Here is a 12,861-nt window from a genome sequence, read left to right on the forward strand (position 1 = left end):
AGAAGCAGAAGTAAGGAGCAGTTATAATTAGAAACAGGATCAAGCTTCTCAAGCATGTTATAAGTCTCCCTTTGTAACTCCTTTTCCACTCAATTTGCTGCTCTCAATATCCTGAAACTTCACATCATTAGGACTGAATATAACATTGCAATTCAATCAGTAGTGCATTTCTTAACTGAAAGTAGGTTTGATGTGAATTCCGGAATGTAAAAAGCTCTAGTGTTCTTATCAAATAGCTTTAAGTTTCCTATTCCCTAATAGGTCTTATCCCCATTTGCAATCATCACACATCCATTAGTAGGTTCTATATCTTTAATCAGGTTGGTGTCACTAATCATATGATGAGATGCACCTGAATCTATAATCAATGGTTTGGATGTATGTTAGCACTATGGCAGATGCTAATCTGTGATCTATATGCATTCATCCTAGCATTTCTATCAAGGCAATGCTCAATTCCAGTCTTACTATCAATCCTAGCAATCTCAGCCACATTAGAGTCATTTCTATAGTTCTAGCAATCATAGAAGCACCAAATGAATACCCATGAATGTTACCATTATCCTTGAGCATTTTGATGATGGCATCCATCTCGGATCTCCTGATGAAGTCTTGATCATTGCCTCGGGGGTTGATAGCTCCAGTGTAGGTCACCAAAGCCTTTCCATCTCCTTCACGGTTCTCCACTTCAGCTCCACGGTTGGATGGCCCTGCTCCGCTTGATCTTCAGTCATGTGAGCTTTTGCCTCTCTCTCCTTCATGAACTTAGCCGCTTCAAGTGGGGATGGAGTATCCCAGCACTGACTCTTCTTGTGTCCATGCTTCTTGCAGTGATCACAATTCCCATTGAACTTCCTATCCTCATACTTGTTGTAACCAGCTTTGTTAGCTTGTGGAGGCTCTTCCCGGTCAGGTTGCACAGCGTTTGCAAGAGATAAGTCCCCCTTGCCTCCAAACAAACCCATTGAGCCCTGCTCCTTCTGATATCTTAGCCACACACTCTTCAAGGTCAGGCAGCTTCTCAGACCATAGCAGTGCTGGATAAGACCACTGTAGCTTGCATTCAACGTGAGCAGCAACCCAAAGACCTTGTCCTGCCGCGTCTCTCATTTAGAAGCTCTGGATCAACCGTGCTTGGCCTCAGCATCCACTCAGACCAAAGAGACCTGAACCTCCCCAGTGCTTAGTGAACTCCGTGTCATCTTGAGTTAACCCATTGATTGCCTTCTTGACTTCAAACACTCGGTTCAGGTTAGAAGTGTTTCCATACACTTTCTGTAGAGTATCCCACAGCTCCCTTGGCTGTCTCACAGTAGCTATAAGCATCTATTATAGCCGGCTCCAAAGAGGCATGAAGGACAGACATCACCATCATCTTCTTGTTGCCACTTCTCTACAACACTCTCCTCGGGACTCTCCGTTCACCCCCTGAGTAATCACCTTTGGAGCCTCACCAGATGTGATGGCTTCCACAAACCCTTGCTTCCCACAGCAGTTTTCACCATCCTAGACCAGACTAGGTAGTTGGTTCCTTTGAATGTCACCGCGACCTTCATCTTCATGCCACTCTCCATCTTGAACAGCTTGACGTTTATACTTGAACAACCGGTTAGATCTTGAAACTGAGAACCCACGCTGCTCTCTAGAACACAGATTAAACTCTTGAGTCTTCAATGGAACCTCCCACGGACCACCACCACACAAAACACCTTGAGCTTTTGAACTCTCAAGAACTCTCAACGCACTCACTTGTTCTCTTAAAGTTTCAACTTGAATCCTTAAGAGAATCACTCACGAACTCAGATTGTAATCAACCGGCCTGATACCATATGACTTTTAGGAATATAAAGATAATCTGAGTTTAGAATAGGATTAAGGAAGAGAAAACGAGATTTAGGAAACTGATTAGAGACTAATGGAGAATCATGATGAAATGAGTAAAGAGAAAGATTGTTTAGAACTGTCTAATCTTTATTAATGATCTTGAGTTACAATATATAGTAAGGAGAGCTTAGGGTTTCGATCACAAAAGGATAAGGAAGCATGTGAAGTCAAAAGGAGGAGGAGCCTATATTTGAATCCGGCCAATGAGCTTCTCAAGTGGTGAGGCATCTAGCATCTTCCCATAAGGCGTTTACTTCAGTCCATGCCAACTGTCAGTCCGCGCCTAATCCCTTCTTCCTCCGCGGTCTTATCCACTCCAAAGCTTATCCTCCTCTCCACTAAGTTACCTTGGTAACTTATCTTTACCTTGTGAGTTGGTTGAGTTTGTTGTATTTAATGTAACGGATGGTACGGCCTGTACGGCCTTGTACGGATCACTCAACCCAAACTCATCTCTTCTTTCTACTTCATCTCTTCATCTAATGCCTTAACTCCCTTAGCTCTCTTCTCATATACTTAACTCTGATCAACAGATGTGAACGACGATGAAGCTGTGCTATTCCCAACTGGGAACTGGAATCACCTGATTTGAAATGGGATAACATCTTCATGCCAACTCCTATGAGATTTATTCAACTTCCTGGTGATTCTCCACCACTTTATGTATCCAAATCAAGCTTCTCACAAAGTGATTCATCCTGGTTGATTTGAACGACAGAGAAGCTGTCCTATTCCCAAACTGGGAAACTGGAATCACCTGATTTGAAAGTGGGATAACTTCTTTTCGCCAACTCCTAAGATTTTATTCAACTTCCTGGTGATTCTCCACCACTTTATGTATCCAAATAAGCTTTCACAAAGTGATTCATCCTGGTTTGATTGAACGACGAGAAGCTGTGCTATTCCCAAACTGGGAAACTGGAATCACCTGATTTGAAAGTGGGATAACTTCTTCACGACAACTCCAATGTGATTTATTCAACTTCCTGGTGATTCTCCACCACTTTATGTATCCAAATCAAGCTTCTCACAAAGTGATTCATCCTGGTTTGATTGGAACGACGAAGAAGCTGTGTGCTATTCCAAAACTGGGAAACTGGAATCACCTATTTGAAAGTGGGATAACTTCTTTTGCCAACTCCTATGAGATTTATTCAACTTCCTGGTGATTCTCCACCACTTTATGTATCCAAATCAAGCTTCTCACAAAGTGATTCATCCTGGTTTGATTTGAACGACGATGAAGCTGTGCTATTCCCAAACTGGGAAACTGGAATCACCTGATTTGAAAAGGGATAACTTCTTCATGCCAACTCCTATGATATTATTCAACTTCCTGTGATTCTCCACCACTTTATGTATTCAAATCAAGCTTCTCACAAAGTGATTCATCCTGGTTTGATGGAACGACGAAGAAGCTGTGCTATTCCCAAACTGGGAAACTGAAATCACCTGATTTGAAAGTGGGATAACTTCTTCATACCAACTCCTATGAGATTTATTCAACTTCCTGGTGATTCTCCACCACTTTATGTATCCAAATCAAACTTCTCACAAAGTGATTCATCCTGGTTTGATTTGAACGACGAGAAGCTGTCCTATTCCCAAATTGGGAAACTGGAATCACCTGATTTGAAAGTGGGATAACTTCTTTCGCCAACTCCTATGAGATTTATTCAACTTCCTGGTGATTCTCCACCTTTATGTATTCAAATCAAGCTTCTCACAAAGTGATTCATCCTGGTTTGATTGGAACGACGAAGAAGCTGTGCTATTCCCAAACTGGGAAACTGAAATCACCTGATTTGAAAGTGGGATAACTTCTTCATGCCAACTCCTATGAGATTTATTCAACTTCCTGGTGATTCTCCACCACTTTATGTATCCAAATCAAGCTTCTCACAGTGATTCATCCTGGTTTGATTGGAACGACGATGAAGCTGTGCTATTCCCAAACTGGGAAACTGGAATCACCTGATTTGAAAGTGGGATAACATCTTCATGCCAACTCCTATGAGATTTATTCAACTTCCTGGTGATTCTCCACCACTTTATGTATCCAAATCAAGCTTCTCACAAAGTGATTCATCCTGGTTTGATTTGAACGACAGAGAAGCTGTCCTATTCCCAAACTGGGAAACTGGAATCACCTGATTTGAAAGTGGATAACTTCTTTTCGCAACTCCTATGAGATTTATTCAACTTCCGGTATTCTCCACCACTTTATGTATCCAAATAAAGCTTTTCACAAAGTGATTCATCCTGGTTTGATTTGAACGATGATGAAGCTGTGCTATTCCCAAACTGGGAAACTGGAATCACCTGATTTGAAAGTGGGATAACTTCTTCACGCCAACTCCTATGTGATTTATTCAACTTCCTGGTGATTCTCCACCACTTTATGTATCCAAATCAAGCTTCTCACAAAGTGATTCATCCTGGTTTGATTTGAACGAAGATGAAGCTGTGCTATTCCCAAACTGGGAAACTGGAATCACCTGATTTGAAAGTGGGATAACTTCTTCTTGCCAACTCCTATGAGATTTATTCAACTTCCTGGGTATTCTCCACCACTTTATGTATCCAAATCAAGCTTCTCACAAAGTGATTCATCCTGGTTTCATTGGAACGACGAAGAAGCTGTGCTATTCCCAAACTGGGAAACTGAAATCACCTGATTTGAAAGAAGAATAACTTCTTCTTGCCAACTCCTATGAGATTTATTCAACTTCCTGGTGATTCTCCACCACTTTATGTATCCAAATCAAGCTTCTCACAAAGAGATTCATCCTGGTTTCATTGGAACGACGAAGAAGCTGTGCTATTCCCAAACTGGGAAACTTAAATCACCTGATTTGAAAGTGGGATAACTTCTTCTTGCCAACTCCTATGAGATTTATTCAACTTCCTGGTGATTCTCCACCACTTTATGTATCCAAATCAAGCTTCTCACAAAGTGATTCATCCTGGTTTGATTGAACGACGATGAAGCTGTGCTATTCCAAACTGGGAAACTGGAATCACCATGATTTGAAAGTGGGATAACATCTTCATGCCAACTCCTATGAGATTTATTCAACTTCCTGGTGATTCTCCACCACTTTATGTATCCAAATCAAGCTTCTCACAAAGTGATTCATCCTGGTTTGATTTGAACGACGAGAAGCTGTCCTATTCCCAAACTGGGAAATGGAATCACCTGATTTGAAAGTGGGATAACTTCTTTTCGCCAACTCCTATGAGATTTATTCAACTTCCTGGTGATTCTCCACCACTTTATGTATCCAAATCAAAGCTTTTCACAAAGTGATTCATCCTGGTTTGATTTGAACGACGATGAAGCTGTGCTATTCCCAAACTGGGAAACTGGAATCACCTGATTTGAAAGTGGGATAACTTCTTCACGCCAACTCCTATGAGATTTATTCAACTTCCTGGTGATTCTCCACCACTTTATGTATCCAAATCAAGCTTCTCACAAAGTGATTCATCCTGGTTTGATTGAACGACGATGAAGCTGTGCTATTCCCAAACTGGGAAACTGGAATCACCTGATTTGAAAGTGGGATAACTTCTTCTTGCCAACTCCTATGAGATTTATTCAACTTCCTGGTGATTCTCCACCACTTTATGTATCCAAATCAAGCTTCTCACAAAGTGATTCATCCTGGTTTGATTGGAACGACGAAGAAGCTGTGCTATTCCCAAACTGGGAAACTGGAATCACCTGATTTGAAAGTGGGATAACATCTTCATGCCAACTCCTATGAGATTTATTCAACTTCCTGGTGATTCTCCACCACTTTATGTATCCAAATCAAGCTTCTCACAAAGTGATTCATCCTGGTTTGATTGAACGACAGAGAAGCTGTCCTATTCCCAAACTGGGAAACTGGAATCACCTGATTTGAAAGTGGGATAACTTCTTTTCGCCCAACTCCTATGAGATTTATTCAACTTCCTGGTGATTCTCCACCACTTTATGTATCCAAATCAAGCTTCTCACAAAGTGATTCATCCTGGTTTGATTTGAACGACGATGAAGCTGTGCTATTCCCAAACTGGGAAACTGGAATCACCTGATTTGAAAGTGGGATAACTTCTTCAGCCAACTCCTATGAGATTTATTCAACTTCCTGGTGATTCTCCACCACTTTATGTATCCAAATCAAGCTTCTCACAAAGTGATTCATCCTGGTTTGATTGGAACGACGAGAAGCTGTGCTATTCCAAAACTGGGAAACTGGAATCACCTGATTTGAAAGTGGGATAACTTCTTTTTGCCAACTCCTATGAGATTTATTCAACTTCCTGGTGATTCTCCACCACTTTATGTATCCAAATCAAGCTTCTCACAAAGTGATTCATCCTGGTTTGATTTGAACGACGATGAAGCTGTGCTATTCCCAAACTGGGAAACTGGAATCACCTGATTTGAAAGTGGGATAACTTCTTCATTGCCAACTCCTATGATATTTATTCAACTTCCTGGTGATTCTCCACCACTTTATGTATCCAAATCAAGCTTCTCACAAAGTGATTCATCCTGGTTTGATGGAAACGACGAAGAAGCTGTGCTATTCCCAAACTGGGAAACTGGAATCACCTGATTTGAAAGTGGGATAACTTCTTCATCCCAACTCCTATGAGATTTATTCAACTTCCTGGTGATTCTACACCACTTTATGTATTCAAATCAAGCTTCTCACAAAGTGATTCATCCTGGTTTGATTGGAACGACGAAGAAGCTGTGCTATTCCCAAACTGGGAAACTGGAATCACCTGATTTGAAAGTGGGATAACTTCTTCATGCCAACTCCTATGAGATTTATTCAACTTCCTGGTGATTCTACACCACTTTATGTATCCAAATCAAGCTTCTCACAAAGTGATTCATCCTGGTTTGATTGAAACGACAGAGAAGCTGTCCTATTCCCAAACTGGGAAACTGGAATCACCTGATTTGAAAGTGGGATAACTTCTTTTCGCCAACTCCTATGAGATTTATTCAACTTCCTGGTGATTCTCCACCACTTTATGTATCCAAATCAAGCTTCTCACAAAGTGATTCATCCTGGTTTGATTGGAACGACGAAGAAGCTGTGCTATTCCCAAACTGGGAAACTGGAATCACCTGATTTGAAAGTGGGATAACTTCTTCTTGCCAACTCCTATGAGATTTATTCAACTTCCTGGGTATTCTCCACCACTTTATGTATCCAAATCAAGCTTCTCACAAAGTGATTCATCCTGGTTTGATTGGAACGACGAAGAAGCTGTGCTATTCCCAAACTGGGAAACTGGAATCACCTGATTTGAAAGTGGGATAACTCTTCATGCCAACTCCTATGAGATTTATTCAACTTCCTGGTGATTCTCCACCACTTTATGTATCCAAATCAAGCTTCTCACAAAGTGATTCATCCTGGTTTGATGGAACGACGAGAAGCTGTCCTATTCCCAAACTGGGAAACTGGAATCACCTGATTTGAAAGTGGGATAACTTCTTTTCGCCAACTCCTATGAGATTTATTCAACTTCCTGGTGATTCTCCACCACTTTATGTATCCAAATAAAGCTTTTCACAAAGTGATTCATCCTGGTTTGATTTGAACGACGATGAAGCTGTGCTATTCCCAAACTGGGAAACTGGAATCACCTGATTTGAAAGTGGGATAACTTCTTCACGCCAACTCCTATGTGATTTATTCAACTTCCTGGTGATTCTCCACCACTTTATGTATCCAAATCAAGCTTCTCACAAAGTGATTCATCCTGGTTTGATTGGAACGACGAAGAAGCTGTGCTATTCCCAAACTGGGAAACTGGAATCACCTGATTTGAAAGTGGGATAACTTCTTTTCGCCAACTCCTATGAGATTTATTCAACTTCCTGGTGATTCTCCACCACTTTATGTATCCAAATCAAGCTTCTCACAAAGTGATTCATCCTGGTTTGATTTGAACGACGATGAAGCTGTGCTATTCCCAAACTGGGAAACTGGAATCACCTGATTTGAAAGTGGGATAACTTCTTCATCCCAACTCCTATGAGATTTATTCAACTTCCTGGGATTCTCCACCACTTTATGTATCCAAATCAAGCTTCTCACAAAGTGATTCATCCTGGTTTGATGGAACGACGAAAAGCTGTGCTATTCCCAAACTGGGAAACTGGAATCACCTGATTTGAAAGTGGGATAACTTCTTCATCCCAACTCCTATGAGATTTATTCAACTTCCTGGTGATTCTCCACCACTTTATGTATCCAAATCAAGCTTCTCACAAAGTGATTCATCCTGGTTTGATTGGAACGACGAAGAAGCTGTGCTATTCCCAAACTGGGAAACTGGAATCACCTGATTTGAAAGTGGGATAACTTCTTCATGCCAACTCCTATGAGATTTATTCAACTTCCTGGTGATTCTCCACCACTTTATGTATCCAAATCAAGCTTCTCACAAAGTGATTCATCCTGGTTTGATTGGAACGACAGAGAAGCTGTCCTATTCCCAAACTGGGAAACTGGAATCACCTGATTTGAAAGTGGGATAACTTCTTTTCGCCAACTCCTATGAGATTTTTTCAACTTCCTGGTGATTCTCCACAACTTTATGTATCCAAATCAAGCTTCTCACAAAGTGATTCATCCTGGTTTGATTGGAACGACGAAAAAGATGTGCTATTCTCAAACTGGGAAACTGGAATCACCTGATTTGAAAGTGGGATAACTTCTTCTTGCCAACTCCTATGAGATTTATTCAACTTCCTGGTGATTCTACACCACTTTGTGTATCCAAATCAAGCTTCTTACAAAGTGATTCATCCTGGTTTGATTGGAACGACGAAGAAGCTGTGCTATTCCCAAACTGGGAAACTGGAATCACCTGATTTGAAAGTGGGATAACTTCTTCATGCCAACTCCTATGAGATTTATTAAACTTCCTGGTGATTCTCCACCACTTTATGTATCCTAATCAAGCTTTTCACAAAGTGATTCATCCTGGTTTGATGGAACGACAGAGAAGCTGTCCTATTCCCAAACTGGGAAACTGGAATCACCTGATTTGAAAGTGGGATAACTTCTTTTCGCCAACTCCTATGAGATTTATTCAACTTCCTGGTGATTCTCCACCACTTTATGTATCCAAATCAAAGCTTCTCACAAAGTGATTCATCCTGGTTTGATTTGAACGACGATGAAGCTGTGCTATTCCCAAACTGGGAAACTGGAATCACCTGATTTGAAAGTGGGATAACTTCTTCACGCCAACTCCTATGTGATTTATTCAACTTCCTGGTGATTCTCCACCACTTTATGTATCCAAATCAAGCTTCTCACAAAGTGATTCATCCTGGTTTGATTGGAACGACGAAGAAGCTGTGCTATTCCCAAACTGGGAAACTGGAATCACCTGATTTGAAAGTGGGATAACTTCTTTTCGCCAACTCCTATGAGATTTATTCAACTTCCTGGTGATTCTCCACCACTTTATGTATCCAAATCAAGCTTCTCACAAAGTGATTCATCCTGGTTTGATTTGAACGACGATGAAGCTGTGCTATTCCCAAACTGGGAAACTGGAATCACCTGATTTGAAAGTGGGATAACTTCTTCTTGCCAACTCCTATGAGATTTATTCAACTTCCTGGTGATTCTCCACCACTTTATGTATCCAAATCAAGCTTCTCACAAAGTGATTCATCCTGGTTTGATGGAACGACGAAGAAGCTGTGCTATTCCCAAACTGGGAAACTGGAATCACCTGATTTGAAAGTGGGATAACTTCTTCATCCCAACTCCTATGAGATTTATTCAACTTCCTGGTGATTCTACACCACTTTATGTATCAAATCAAGCTTCTCACAAAGTGATTCATCCTGGTTTGATTGGAACGACGAAGAAGCTGTGCTATTCCCAAACTGGGAAACTGGAATCACCTGATTTGAAAGTGGGATAACTTCTTCATGCCAACTCCTATGAGATTTATTCAACTTCCTGGTGATTCTCCACCACTTTATGTATCCAAATCAAGCTTCTCACAAAGTGATTCATCCTGGTTTGATTTGAACGACAGAGAAGCTGTCCTATTCCCAAACTGGGAAACTGGAATCACCTGATTTGAAAGTGGGATAACTTCTTTTCGCCAACTCCTATGAGATTTATTCAACTTCCTGGTGATTCTCCACCACTTTATGTATCCAAATAAAGCTTTTCACAAAGTGATTCATCCTGGTTTGATTTGAACGACGATGAAACTGTGCTATTCCCAAACTGGGAAACTGGAATCACCTGATTTGAAAGTGGGATAACTTCTTCACGCCAACTCCAATGTGATTTATTCAACTTCCTGGTGATTCTCCACCACTTTATGTATCCAAATCAAGCTTCTCACAAAGTGATTCATCCTGGTTTGATTGGAACGACGAAGAAGCTGTGCTATTCCAAAACTGGGAAACTGGAATCACCTGATTTGAAAGTGGGATAACTTCTTTTTGCCAACTCCTATGAGATTTATTCAACTTCCTGGTGATTCTCCACCACTTTATGTATCCAAATCAAGCTTCTCACAAAGTGATTCATCCTGGTTTGATTTGAACGACGATGAAGCTGTGCTATTCCCAAACTGGGAAACTGGAATCACCTGATTTGAAAATGGGATAACTTCTTCATGCCAACTCCTATGAGATTTATTCAACTTCCTGGGTATTCTCCACCACTTTATGTATCCAAATCAAGCTTCTCACAAAGTGATTCATCCTGGTTTGATTGGAACGACGAAGAAGCTGTGTATTCCCAAACTGGGAAACTGGAATCACCTGATTTGAAAGTGGGATAACTTCTTCATCCCAACTCCTATGAGATTTATTCAACTTCCTGGTGATTCTCCACCACTTTATGTATCCAAATCAAGCTTCTCACAAAGTGATTCATCCTGGTTTGATTTGAACGACAGAGAAGCTGTCCTATTCCCAAACTGGGAAACTGGAATCACCTGATTTGAAAGTGGGATAACTTCTTTTCGCCAACTCCTATGAGATTTATTCAACTTCCTGGTGATTCTCCACCACTTTATGTATCCAAATCAAGCTTCTCACAAAGTGATTCATCCTGGTTTGATTTGAACGACGATGAAGCTGTGCTATTCCCAAACTGGGAAACTGGAATCACCTGATTTGAAAGTGGGATAACTTCTTCATCCCAACTCCTATGAGATTTATTCAACTTCCTGGTGATTCTGCACCACCTTATGTATCCAAATCAAGCTTCTCACAAAGTGATTCATCCTGGTTTGATTATAATGACGAAGAAGCTGTGCTATTCCCAAACTGGGAAACTGGAATCACTTGATTTGAGAGTGGGATAACATCTTCATGCCAATCCTATGAGATTTATTCAACTTCCTGGTGATTCTCCACCACTTTATGTATCCAAATCAAGCTTCTCACCAAGTGATTCATCCTGGTTTGATTGGAACGACGAACAAGCTGTCCTATTCCCAAATTGGGAAACTGGAATCACCTGATATGAAAGTGGGATAACTTCTTTTCGCCAACTCCTATGAGATTTATTCAACTTCCTGGTGATTCTCCACCACTTTATGTATCCAAATCAAGCTTCTCACAAAGTGATTCATCCTGGTTTGATTAGAACAACGAAGAAGCTGTGCTTTTCCCAAACTGGGAAACTGGAATCACCTGATTTGAAAGTGGGATAACTTCTTCTTGCCAACTCCTATGAGATTTATTCAACTTCATGGTCATTCTCCACCACTTTATGTATCCAAATCAAGCTTCTCACAAAGAGATTCATCCTGGTTTGATTGGAACGACGAAGAAGCTGTGCTATTCCCAAACTGGGAAACTGGAATCACCTGATTTGAAAGTGGGATAACTTCTTTTCGCCAACTCCTATGAGATTTATTCAACTTCCTGGTGATTCTCCACCACTTTATGTATCCAAATCAAGCTTCTCACAAAGTGATTCATCCTGGTTTGATTTGAACGACGATGAAGCTGTGCTATTCCCAAACTGGGAAACTGGAATCACCTGATTTGAAAGTGGGATAACTTCTTCTTGCCAACTCCTATGAGATTTATTCAACTTCCTGGTGATTCTCCACCACTTTATGTATCCAAATCAAGCTTCTCACAAAGTGATTCATCCTGGTTTGATTGGAACGACGAAGAAGCTGTGCTATTCCCAAACTGGGAAACTGGAATCACCTGATTTGAAAGTGGGATAACTTCTTCATCCCAACTCCTATGAGATTTATTCAACTTCCTGGTGATTCTCCACCACTTTATGTATTCAAATCAAGCTTCTCACAAAGTGATTCATCCTGGTTTGATTGGAACGACGAAGAAGCTGTGCTATTCCCAAACTGGGAAACTGGAATCACCTGATTTGAAAGTGGGATAACTTCTTCATGCCAACTCCTATGAGATTTATTCAACTTCCTGGTGATTCTCCACCACTTTATGTATCCAAATCAAGCTTCTCACAAAGTGATTCATCCTGGTTTGATTTGAACGACAGAGAAGCTGTCCTATTCCCAAACTGGGAAACTGGAATCACCTGATTTGAAAGTGGGATAACTTCTTTTCGCCAACTCCTATGAGATTTATTCAACTTCCTGGTGATTCTCCACCACTTTATGTATCCAAATAAGCTTTTCACAAAGTGATTCATCCTGGTTTGATTTGAACGACGATGAAGCTGTGCTATTCCCAAACTGGGAAACTGGAATCACCTGATTTGAAAGTGGGATAACTTCTTCATGCCAACTCCTATGAGATTTATTCAACTTCCTGGTGATTCTCCACCACTTTATGTATCCAAATCAAGCTTCTCACAAAGTGATTCATCCTGGTTTGATTGGAACGACGAAGAAGCTGTGCTATTCCAAAACTGGGAAACTGGAATCACCTGATTTGAAAGTGGGATAACTTCTTTTCGCCAACTCCTATGAGAT

This window comes from Brassica rapa, unplaced genomic scaffold (assembly GCF_000309985.2).
Source record: "Brassica rapa cultivar Chiifu-401-42 unplaced genomic scaffold, CAAS_Brap_v3.01 Scaffold0193, whole genome shotgun sequence".
Lineage (NCBI taxonomy): Eukaryota > Viridiplantae > Streptophyta > Magnoliopsida > Brassicales > Brassicaceae > Brassica > Brassica rapa.